The sequence below is a fragment of the Talpa occidentalis genome, unplaced genomic scaffold (assembly GCF_014898055.3).
Source record: "Talpa occidentalis isolate TD23 unplaced genomic scaffold, MPIMG_talOcc4v2.1 talOcc4.8, whole genome shotgun sequence".
Lineage (NCBI taxonomy): Eukaryota > Metazoa > Chordata > Mammalia > Eulipotyphla > Talpidae > Talpa > Talpa occidentalis.
The window spans coordinates 71,063,214-71,075,708 of NW_023605194.1; the positions used below are offsets into that span (position 1 = coordinate 71,063,214).

Genomic DNA, 12,495 nt, shown 5'->3' on the forward strand with positions numbered 1-12,495 from the left:
GTGTTCACTCCCCTTGAGAAGTCAGATCTCCCTTTAGAACAGATCACTGACTGAGGGGTTAACACTTCGCTTAAGTAAAATGAGACCTTAGTTCTGGCTCTACTGGAGTTACTGGGTAACTCGAGGGGTGTGTCAGATAGCACTTCTGAACCGCCATCTTCACCTTTTTTTCGTAACTCACAAATTCCCAGACTGTCTCTAAAATGTGCCCCTCTTATTCTTATGACCATTCCATTAGGCCAATCCAGAATCGACAGTCCTGTGTTGCCAACTCCCCCGTGAAACTGCAGCCAAAAGGAAATTCAAAATAAAAATCTGGTGCTTGCTTTAGCAGCATATACACTGAAATTGAAACAGTACAAAGAAGAGTAAAATACAAATCTGATCATGTCACTACTTGAAAGTTTCACATTTACTGCAATCCCTTAGTTTGCTATAATAGGATAAAATCTGAACCTCTTGATTTGGCATGGTAGACCTTTCATGATCTGACTTTTACCTCTTCTCCAGCCTCATTTTTCACCATTCCTCACATATACCTTAATTCTAGCCATTCCAAGCTAATTTCAAGTTCCCTTGATAGGTAATGATTTCTCCCACTTCTCAGTTTTGGCAATTTGATGAAACTCAACAGCACATATTAATAGTCTAAACGTGCTCTGTGCAAGTTGATGTAAGATATGTTCAGATAGTCGTGGGAGACAGTCAAATAAGCAAAGTCAATGTTACAGTGCCATGGGCGAAGGGCTTCATAAATGTGTGTTCAATAAACAAAGCGTGGGACCTCCCTGGTGGCGTGGGGGAATTAAAGACAGTGCTATTGTTAGGGGGAAAGGATGTCCTGAGATAATCTCATACAGGCTTTGTGGACTCCACCCCCACTCCAGACTAAAGCCATCAGGACATTGGGAAAGACAAATCCCATCACCACCAAGGGGAGGGTGGCTGGGACCTGAGGGTGGAGTTGGGCAGCCAGGTTGGATATAAAAACCAAACACGTGGGCCTTGCTCGCTCTCTGGCTCGCGATCGCTCGCCTCCTGGCTTCACCGCTCCTGGCTGGCGGCCAGCTCTCAGAGCGCCATTTTGGGATTCCTGATCGGCGGATCGGGTAGGACGCATTTAAAACTTTGTCTCCCACTTTTCTCCCAGAGCTGTACATTTCCTCATTTCCCTTTCCGTTGTAAATAAACCTTTTATTAACCTTTCACGTGTGCCTGCAGTAGAGCATTGATAAGTCCTTTTAAGCGCGCGGGTGAGGACCCACAGTCAGGCACCCCGTTTTGTATCGGGGTTGCTCTACAACAGTTTGGCGCATAAGTTGAACCATTTTAAGATTTTTTTTCCTGTGATTTTTGACATATCTGCTGTCTTGTTCTGGCTAATGCCTCCAGATGTTTTCTTTCGGCTGGGACTGATGAACTGTTTTTCCAGGAATGGAGGACTTTTGCTTTCCACAATGGACACTACCTGGAGGGATTCGTTTTCTTTCACACTGGAACCCTGGAAAATTTTCATCTAAGACTATATCCCAGAATCCATATGTTTCATCTTCATCACCATGGAAATGGTGGCAAAAAGTGAAAGGGGGGAATTGTTAGGGGGAAAGGATGTCCTGAGATAATCTCATACAGGCTTTGTGGACTCCACCCCCACTCCAGACTAAAGCCATCAGGACATTGGGAAAGACAAATCCCATCACCACCAAGGGGAGGGTGGCTGGGACCTGAGGGTGGAGTTGGGCAGCCAGGTTGGATATAAAAACCAAACACGTGGGCCTTGCTCGCTCTCTGGCTCGCGATCGCTCGCCTCCTGGCTTCACCGCTCCTGGCTGGCGGCCAACTGAGAGCGCCATTTTGGGATTCCTGATCGGCGGATCGGGTAGGACGCATTTAAAACTTTGTCTCCCACTTTTCTCCCAGAGCTGTACATTTCCTCATTTCCCTTTCCGTTGTAAATAAACCTTTTATTAACCTTTCACGTGTGCCTGCAGTAGAGCATTGATAAGTCCTTTTAAGCGCGCGGGTGAGGACCCACAGTCAGGCACCCCGTTTTGTATCGGGGTTGCTCTACAACACTATCAAGCTATCACCAGTCACTGCAGCACGAGTTTGATCCCTAGCCAGGGAGCAACACACATGGCGCAGCAGACCTCTCCTGGCTCACCCGCTGCTCCCCTCAGCAGTGGATTTCAGTAGATCTGCCTGTTCTGCTCCCCAACTCTGTCTCTGGTGAATCCTCTCAACCCCCGCACCTCTGGCCTGTACCCCAGTTCTTGTATGCATAAATAAATCTTTAAAAAAATAAATTATGGCCCAAAGGTGAATCTGCTTGGAACACCCCCTCCCCATCTCCTATTACCACTCTTCTGCTGACAATTCATAATCGCTGGAGCTGATGCTCACAACCAGGCCTGTAACACCTGCTTCCAAGTTCTTTCCCCTTTCCGTCCTGAACCTAGCTTCTAACAATTTCTCCTTTCACACCATCCCTCCTGGCTCCTTGAAGGCAGGGGTGGCCTTGGTTCCAAGTCATATATCATTAACAATCAGCTCAGATAACGCTGTCTCGGGAGGTCTTCCCTGATTCCTGATGCTGCTTGCACGTGTGCACAGACACACACAGATCCTGCTATACAGTTGATTTAGATCCCTTTCCTATGCCCCCAGAACACCTATTTCATATCTCTCATGGGGGTTGGCCTATGCCATTGATTGTCTCTTTCACTAAATTGTGGACCTCTTAAGCATAGGATACCATTTTTCCATCTGTGTCCACAGGTCAGTGCCTGGCACATAGCAAGGTCAGAATGAGTGAGTATGGATGGTTGAATGAATGAATGAATGAGCCAACCAAACCTTTGAAAGAAATACCTAGGTGAATCCCAGATTCATGTCATTCTCTTTGGCCATCAGATATTTGGCCACTGGAGTTGGAGGCATTTTGGCTGTGAGGGTCGTCCTTTACCTCAGATTTTTTTTTTATTACCATAAATTTATATAATATATCGCTCTACCCCAGTTTTAGAGCAGGAGCCCCCACTCCAAGGACACAGTGGAGAGATAAAATGAGCTTCTTATTTGAAGAAAAACAACCTCTATTCAACAGAGGCCAAACAAAGCGGCTGCCTCTCTTTAGTTCCCTAAGGGCCCCAATATCTGTCATCTCTCATCCCACCACTGAAAGCTGCACCTCCCAACCCATTAGAAATGCTAATCTCCAGCATGGAGTTGGATTAACTGACCCAGTGGGAGGGGACAAGTCATCTTCCAATCTTTATTAAGAGCGAAGGCTCTACCCCATCTTGCCCAGCTGCCCCCAAAGGGATGGAATCTGGGAATTTGTTTCAGTCCTGCTCATCCAGGCAGCCTCCACAGCCGCCCAAGCTCATATTAGGTGAGAAAAGACAGAGAAGGCCCATTTCCGCCTCCCCACTGATGTGCTTAATGCATCAGAGCCCATTTGTTTGATGGCAGCTCCTGCTGAAACCCAGACCAGGCACAAGGCCGCAGAGCAATTTGGAGCCACAGCTGAGGCCCAAAAACCCAGCCCCCAGGCTCCACTCCCAACCCCACCCAGAATTTGATGCAGATTAGCCCCAGCCCTAAGGCAGAGAAGCTTGCTTTGTGTAGGCCAGAGCTCTATGAGGGCCACAGGCCTCAGCCCTGGTTTGGGTCCACTGGGAACTCACCTTACCCACGCTGAGCCTGGAGAGGAGTGAATGGGGAGTCTGGCTTCTCGGCCTCAGGTAAGAGGCCACAACTGAGAGCCAGCGGCAACTGGAAGGCGAGGGAGTATTCCACTGCGAAACAAACAAAATCACCTAGTATATATTTAAAATCCCAAGTGCCCTCTAAAAAGGCCTCCATTGTAAAATGGAGGGTCCAGGATTGATCTATTCAGGGAGTTTGCAGGTAGCAGCTGCAGAGTTCTGTGGCATAGAGGGGTCAGATTTGGGAACTCTGTGCAACCAGAGGGAGCCACAGATGAGGAGCAGAGACAGGCAGGTTAGGGTAGCACCATCAAAGTGGGGTCTCTGGACCGGCAATGTCAGAATCACCAGGCAACCCAGAAATGCAAGCCCCATCCATGTGCTGTATGAAACTCCGGGCTCTTGGCCTTCCCAAGTCCTCCAGGTGACCCTGGCACAGGCCCAAGTTTGGGGACCACTGCATGAGAGGGCCACGTTGAGAAGGCTGGGCACCCTGGGTTGCCACTCTTCCATGGCCCCTACATTGTCTACCCAACTCATGAATGTGCTTAGTGTGAGTGGATGTTTTATACAAACTAGAATGCTGGCCCATTGTATATCCACAGCAGTGCAGGATGAGGTAGAGACAGGTAAGGATATAGAGGTCAGAGCACAAGATCCCCCAGAAATGAGCAGAAATTGTGGGAACACGTTTGACTTTCACAGACCATGGACTTGGCTGGGAACCAAGCTATGTAGACACTGATGTCAAAAATGCACAAGGGCACCAGATGGTGTCCGGGTCATAAGGCATTTACATTAAGTGACTTAGGCAGAGACTGGTAACGAATAATGGTGCAGACTGTGATGTGAGCTTTATGCAAATCCCCCCCTTAACCCTCACATCAGCCCCTAGACAGATGGCCTCTTGAGCCTGTTTGAGGAGGAGCCTGTGACTCCTGGTGGCTAATAATTTGCCCAAGGCAGATCACAAAGCCAGGACTAGAGAATTTAGAGTCAGCCAGCCTGTCTGACTCTAAAACCTCACCTTTCACTCCTGCACTTGGGGATGAACGGGCATCTCCGATGAATTAGCCTGACATCTGCACTTAAAAGGCCTCATGCCAGAGCAGCCCCTGCCAGCTCTCCCTCATGATCCAGCAATGACTTGGCCCTCTCCTGCCCACTGTGCTGCGGCAGGACATGCAGACCTCTGGCTCCATGCTGGAGCCCAGGAGACAGGTGAGGGCACCATGCACCTCATGGGGAGGTGAGGAGGCAACAGCCATGGCTGCTCTCCCTTCTCAAGTCTGCCTTGATACCTAGAAAGAGCCAGGACTGCAGACAGGCCAGGCCCTTGCGGTGTGACCTTGGACAAGTTCCTTGACCTTTCTGTGCCTCAGTTTCTAAAACAGGGATTGGAACTGTAGCCACCTCAGTTTTTGTAAGGATCAAATCATTGAAAACGCAGTGAGTTCTAAGAGTACCGGATACATGGCAAGTACCATTTAATAGTTTGCATAGTTTAAATAACTGAATGGATCCCTTCAGTTATTCTTCTCCCCTTGACTGTTCTCCCTAGTCTCCACTTCTTTTTTTTTTTTTTTTAAACGATCTATTTATTCATTTGTACAAGCACTGGGTACAGTCAGAAGCGCGGGAAGGTGAGGGAATTCACCAGAACCGGAGCGGGGAGCAGAGCAGGCAGAAGGACCGAGGCACACTGCTGAGGGGAGCAGCGGGCGGCAGGAGAGGTCTGCGCGCCATGCGGGACCCTCCTCTGGTGGCCGGGGAGCAGCCGGGGATCAAACCTGCGCTGCAGAGGCCGCGGGCAGCTTCGCAACCCAGCGCTCAACCGCTGCGCCACCGGGGAGGCCCCCTAGTCTCCACTTCTTTCCTCAAAAGTATATCAGATGGTTTCACTAATAGGGGGAATATGGGGGAACAAAACAAGAGGTCAAGGAAAAAAATAATAACAAGAAAAACCCACAACACAACAAAACAAAAATAGACAACTTTAAATCAGAGACATCCTGAAGGGGAGGGGGCAGGAGAGGGATCAAAACGAGGGCAAGCAGAACACAAGGGGCTGTGGTGATCGTGCAGGGGTAAATTGGTGGTGGGAATTCTATGGGGACTACACCTGAGAGAAGAAAGCAAACATTGTACAAAAATGAACAATGACGTAAAGTATATACAAATAAATAATGGAAAAAAAAGTTCTCCAGTCAGGTTTAAATCCCACCTTTCGTAACCTTGGCTGCAGGGCTGGCTCTCTCGATCCTCCTGCCCCTGCTGCCCCTCGGCCTCCAGCACAGGCTCCTTGCTGCTGCCGGGCCACTCTGCAAACCTCTGGAGGGACAGACCAGCATGCCTCCTAGACCTTTGTGGTGCCCAGTCCTGTACCTCACATCCCCGGGCGGCCGCTGATCTCTACGGCCCCCAGGGTGACAGCCCCATCTCTCTTCTGGCCGTCTGTGCTGCTGTGCTCACTGCCCACCCAGGGCCTTCGTCCACGTGGTATTGAGAAGGGAGGCAGCAACAGTATTTGTCCTCCTAAAAGCAAGTTTACCAGGTTCCAAGTGTCTGGTGTGAGGGCCAGGAGTATGAAGAGCCAGAGGTTTACTCTACAGCCCCATTAATTAACTTTCCCAAAGTCTCTTAAGTGCTTTTATCTCTCTTAAAGCCAGATCTGCTGTCATTTATCAGGAAGGGCTGCCTGCAGGTGTCCAAAGGGTTCCGTGACCCTCCCCTGCCCCTTCTAGTCACCCGCACCTTTACCCCCCAGACACCCCATGTGGCACAACAGGACCAGCCCAGGTACCCAAAAGGCCTAGGTTAGTCCCAAGAGAGACTCGTCAATGTCCTGACCCTGATCCAAAGGGAATTGGATGGAGTCACCCCCCCGAGGGGCCATTTCTTAGGGTTCCCTGGCATGGCACAGGGACCACCTCTTCCAGGACGTGGGCGTAACACTCAGGGCTCCTTCCTTCTCAACACCAACAACATCTCTCCCCGAGAAGGGCAGGTCAGCAAAGACCATGCTTGACACAATCCTCTCTGAGGTCCAAAAGACCATTTTTCTCCCTCCCTAACTCCCCAAAACATAAACCAAACAGTCTTTCCTCCCAACCACACCTCACTGACCTCCTTCGCAGTTGGCAGCTGGACTGTGGCCTGGGCTGTCTGGGAAGCCACCGCCTTCGGGGGAGAGCACAGAGGGTCTGGAGTGCACGGGGGACACGGAGGCAGAGGGACCCCGCTGTTCTCTCGATGCTAACATGGCTCAGACCCAAACTTCAGGGCAGCATGAGCCCTGGTTCCCCTTGTTCGATAGGTTTCCCACATCAAACGATGAATCCAAAACCAGCTGTCCAACCGCCCATATTCAAATTATGGCCAACCCAAGGGCCGAGGGCTTTCTAAAGGGGGGAAAGAGACCCAAGCTTACAAATACACTCATTCCAAAGCCAAGTAGAAAGCATCTGGGACTTTCAAGTGGCCTGGCCGGGCCCTGGCTCTCTGGTGTACACAGAAGCAGCTGGAGTTGTGCTGTTTGAGGGGAGCTAGGGGGTGGGGAGAGACAATGTGTAAATTCTCAGGAATCTCGTCCTAGCCTACATTGAGGAACATGCAGGCATAACATTAGTTCCCCGAACAGACAGACTCCAGACTCCCCAAACCTCTGCACCCCTTTCCTCCCTCTCCCCCACCCACCACCACCCTATTCCATTCCGCTCCTCAGCCCTCCTCGGAGCTGACAGGCTCACTCTCGCGAGCCCAGCAGTAGCTTTCAGCGCAGCCCTGGCTTTCATCCTATTAGTGACTGGGGGAGTAATTACAACTTCATTAGCCAAATAGGTTCTTGGTTCAGAGACTCCCCCCACAAAACAAAGCACATACTGGCTTCCCTCCATCTGAAGTCTGTTCCCTGGGGTACCAGCTAACAATGTAGCAGGCTCCAGGGAAACCGGCAGGAAGAGGGGAGGAAGCCAGGATGACTGGCCAATGAGGAGGAGGCCAGCAGCCCCCCACCCTCCGAGGCGCATCTGTGGGCCGGCTGGCCCCCGGGGAGATTCGTGACAGGGAGAAGGATGGCACTCCCGCAAATGAGGGGCACGACCCTCGCATCTGTCTGCTGCCCTTCGCCCTCTGGCCCTGCTCAAACTTCCAGATGCGGCCGGCCATCAGCTGATGTCCAGCGCTCTTCCGGGTGGACAGGCAGCCTCCCTCTCTGGGGGCGGTGCCAGGGGCCTCCAGTCTCCCGTCCACACTTTAGCAGCTGCAGCCCCAGGGTCAAGGACGCAGAGGGGCTGCAAGACAAAGCAGTGTCCAGGCCATCTAGGGGGGGTGCCTTCCCAGCCTCAGCCCCCAGGGAGGCGGGTCCTGACACGTGGGAGACTCGTGGCTCCCTTGTCACCCATTTCGCTTCCCATATCTCAGCATTAGGAAGAACTTTCTTTGCATCAAAATGAGCTCCACATTGCAATTAAATCTATTCCCCCTTGGAAAATTGCTTATTGTCCTTTTTTCCTGTTCTATAGGGTTAGAGCCCAGGGCCCAATTCTGCTCCAAAGCAGGACCCAGCTAACCTGCTGTGCCCCGACCCATAGTGGCTGCAGGTCACACAGTGATCACCAAAGCCTCCTGCCTCTCCCAGGCCAGGGACACCCCCTGGGTGATGCGCTCCCGGCTCCCGCTCCCCACAGAGCTCCGTCTGCCAGGAGAAGGCGTGGGCTTCTGAAGGCTCTGGACACCTCACTTCGTGCATGAAGCTGTCAGAGAGCGCTGGCCTCTTCTTCCGGGGGCTTTGCAAGGAACAGCTGGTAAATTCTCATTCCTGCTGAGGGCCCCTGTGCTTGGATCCTCGGCGGGCAAGATGCCATCTGCTGGGGCTGGACCCAGAGGCAGGAGAAGTTGAGATGACCTGCCGCTTACCAGACTTCCAGCTCCATGCAGCCAGACCCAGCCCCGCCTCGAATCTGACCCCGCTTTCCTCCCAGCCCAATAGCTCTGCCCCTAGCCCCCTAACCCAAATGACCTGCCCAGAGGCCAGGCAGGAGGACCCCTTGCCTTTAAGGAAAGGGAGTCCCGGGGCCAGCCCAGATGTACACACTGCACCTCCATTTGTGTTCCCTGAAAGCGACTGTCCTTTGTTAATTCTGCAATTTCCCAAAGTGCCAGGAGCATCTCATCTGACAGTCACGGCATCTGTTCCTCTCACTCTCCAGAAGGTTGGGTGGGAGTGGCGCCAGCCCCTGCCCTGAGGCTCTCCCTCCTTCATGAGCCCTCCTCCACTTTGGGCCCCCTACTCACCTGGCCCCTGGGGGTGCCTCCAGTTCCTCTCTGCATCCCAGCCCCTGGCAGCCCCCACTGTGGCGAAGCTGGCAGCCTTGATTGCCATGTCTGCTCCTGGGACCACGATCACCGCCCAGCGGGCTGCAGAGAAAGGCTGCTCTTCCCTTTGAGGCACACCCAGGTACAGAGGAGCCTCGGGTGGTGCAGGAAAATGGAAGTGTCCCCAAGCGCCTTCCCATCGCTCCCTCTCTATATAAGTTTTTGGGCCGCTTGGTCCAGCGCAATTGAAGTTCTCGGAGATTCCTCGGCCCAAAAGACCTGCTGGAATCTGACCTACCCAGGGCTTCCACATGGAGTTTCTCGACCTGGGCATGACAGGCAGACAGGCTGGGCAGTGCTCAGGCGGGGGCTGCCCTGTGCATGGCGGGATGTTGAGCAGCATCCTTGACCCCACCCACCAGATGCCAGCATGCACCTGCCGCCGCACATGCCCCTGTCACGACAACCGAACTGTCTCCAGACATCACCAAATGTCGCCTGGTTGAGAAACACTGAGTAGAGGCAAAAAAAAGAAACCCAATCACACACGGACGTGTGTGCCCTCACACACACACACACACACACACACACACACACACACCCTTCACTGATTCCCAGGCACTAGGTGACAAAGAACAGTTTGAGCTAGGGGTTCACACACTTTCCGTAAAAGGCCAAACAGTGCCTAGTCTCAGCTCTGTGGCCACAGTCTCTGGCACAGCCACTCTACGAGGCGCAGCGTGAAGCAGCCAGACAAAACCAAAGTGAACAAACGTGGCTGTGATCCAATAAATCTTTATTTATGAACATTGAAATTTGCATTTCGTATTATTTACATATGTCACAAAACATTTTTCTTTTTTCCCAACCGTTTAAGAATGCCATTCACATTCTCGGCTCAGAGGCCACACCCCGGCTTAAAACATCTCCAGGGATCAAAACACCCCCAGCTGCTGACAACCCCTCGAGATGACAAAGCCAGGACAGAGACTGAGGTTGTGCACTGGGGCCCCTGCTCCTCCACTATTTTTAGTGGGAAGACCCCACCGACCTCAGCAGAAACAATTACAAAATTTGCAATAGTTGGCGCAAAATAAGAATGCCGGACTCTGGGCTTCCCCGATGGCACAGCGGGTTGAGCGCAGCAGTATGAAGCTGTCCGCAGCCTCAGTAGTGTGGGTTCGATTCCCAGCAGCCAGGGAGCTACCCACATGGCATGGCAGACCTCTCCTGTCTCGCCCGCTGCTCCCCTCAGCAGTGTATTTCAGTATATCTGCCTGTTCTGCTCCCCGCTCTGTCTCTAGCGAATCCTCTTACCCTCCCGCGCCTCTGGCCTGTACCCTAGCTATTATATAAATAAAGTAAAACTAAAAAAAAAAAAAGAATGCGGGACTCCTCTCCAAAAATTATTAAAACCAGGACAGCAGCAAAAGAGCATTGAACCAAGGTTGGATCCTTCAAGCACAGACCCTGGGACTATATGGGTGCCCACCCACACTCCTGGCCCTGGGTCTCAGCTGCTCCCAGGAAGGTCTGCCTATACCTCAATGCCTCTGCCAGGCAGGGCGCTGGCTCCCCAGGATGCTTCCCTGGCCCTGGGGACAGCTGTTCCCACAGTTTTCAGGCTGCAAGGTGACATCTGGCCATGGTGGTGACCAGCCCCTGCTCCCCCTGCCAAGCTGTGTGCCCGGTGCACTGCTGCATCTGCCTGCAGGGATCTACACTCAAGGGGTTGGTCTACCCCATCCCGAACCTCAGGAAGGGACAGATGACCCACTCGTCAATTCATTTAACAAATCTACAATGAGCACCAGACACCATGCCGAAGGTGCAAAGACAGAAGATGTAGGAAGAGACACCACATCACTTACAGATTAGCAAGGAGACCTTTGAAGTGGCAAGGGCACTGAAGCGCGCCACCTCGTGGCTACGACAGCATTGGGGCAGGTTAGACTTCCTGCAGGGGTGACTCTGGGCTAGATCCTGAGGTCAAGGGTTGAGCCAGGTAGACCTAAGGCAGAAAGAAGCACTAGGAGAGTGAAATGAGTCTCCATCCCTTTCCACAAAGGGCAGGTGCTGGATTTGGCTGCAGGGAGTTGGGGAAAGGCAAGAAGACAGTGGAGATGGAGGGGGGAAGGGGGAGCTGATGACAGCAGCCACATGTCACAGGAAGGAGCCTAGCATCAAACCTGCAGGCAAGAGAAGCTGAAGAATTTTTAGCAGGAGAGTGACACAATCTGATTTGCATTTTAGGTAGCTCCCTCTGCAGTGGGGAGCATGCATGGGAGGGGTGAGGCTGTGGGGAGAAGCCTGGTGAGGAGGGAGGGTAGGAATTGAAGCGCAGAGCTAAGACTGGAGGGAGACTGGGGACCACACAGAGGGACCTTGGGGAGGCCAGACATGAGGTGGTGGGGAAGGGAGGGAGGAGTCACAGCGGATGTGAGAGTCTGAAAGGTGCCATAGGGAGGCCAGGGAACCCAGGAGTGGCAGATGGGGGGCATCAGTCAGGGTTCTCCCGAGAAACAGAACCAGTAGGGTGGGGTGCAGCATGCACGGCGCATATGTGGTGGACACATATCATACATATGCATGTGCACATGCCTGCACACATACACACAACAGGGAGTTGGTTACGCGGGGTGGGGGCTGGCAAGTTCTTTTTCTGTATGGCAAGCCGCAGGCTGGAATTCAGGCAAGAGTTAATGCTGCAGTTTGAGGGTAGAATTTCTTCTTCCTCGGTGAAAACTCAGATATAGTTTTAAGGCCTGTGGACTGATTGGATGGAGCCCACCTACCTTTTGAAGAGCAATCTCTTTACGTAAAGTCACCTGACTGTAGATGGTAACCGCATCCACTAAACACCCTCACAGCAACACCTCGATCAGGGTTTGATTAAGTGACTAGACTCTGTAGCCGGGTCAAGTTGACGCATAAATCTGACCATTGCAGGGGGGACTGGGGTCCCCAATCGGGCTGAGAGGCCCACAGGTGACAAGGAAGACTTCCAGCAGGCAGCGCAGATCAGAGGTCCACACCCAAGGCCCTTCCAGGCCCCCTGCACCTCTCCTCTGACCACACCTGACTCCACAGCCTCCCAGCCTCTAGGTCTGCTCCCCAAAGAGGCCTTTCCTAACTGCAGATCTCTTCTTGAGCCTCGCTTGCTCAGACCCTCCCAACAGCTCCCCATTGTTCTCAGACAAAGCCCCTACAGGGCTCATAAAGCTCCTCGTGGACGGCCCCTACCCTGCCCCTCCAGCCTTGCACCCTCAACGACAGAAATGCTGAGCGACTCGCTCCCCGAATTCACCGCATTCTACCACGCTGCCACCCTTAGCACCAGCTGCTGGCTCTTCCCGGAACCACTCCGCCCTCCCGGCCTGGTCCACCTGCTGGACTCAGAGTCTTCCTTCAGGACTCAATTAATATGTTTTCTCTGTTCCTGAGCCTCAGTGGGCCGAGAGAGGAGCCA

At 52.6% G+C, this 12,495-nt stretch overlaps 1 protein-coding gene across 1 annotated transcript in view; it reads right to left on the bottom strand.

Moving 5' to 3' along the window:
- SYT14 (synaptotagmin 14) overlaps positions 1-12,495 on the bottom strand; it is a 190,894-nt gene that overhangs the window by 96,172 nt on the left and 82,227 nt on the right. The window lies entirely within an intron of this gene.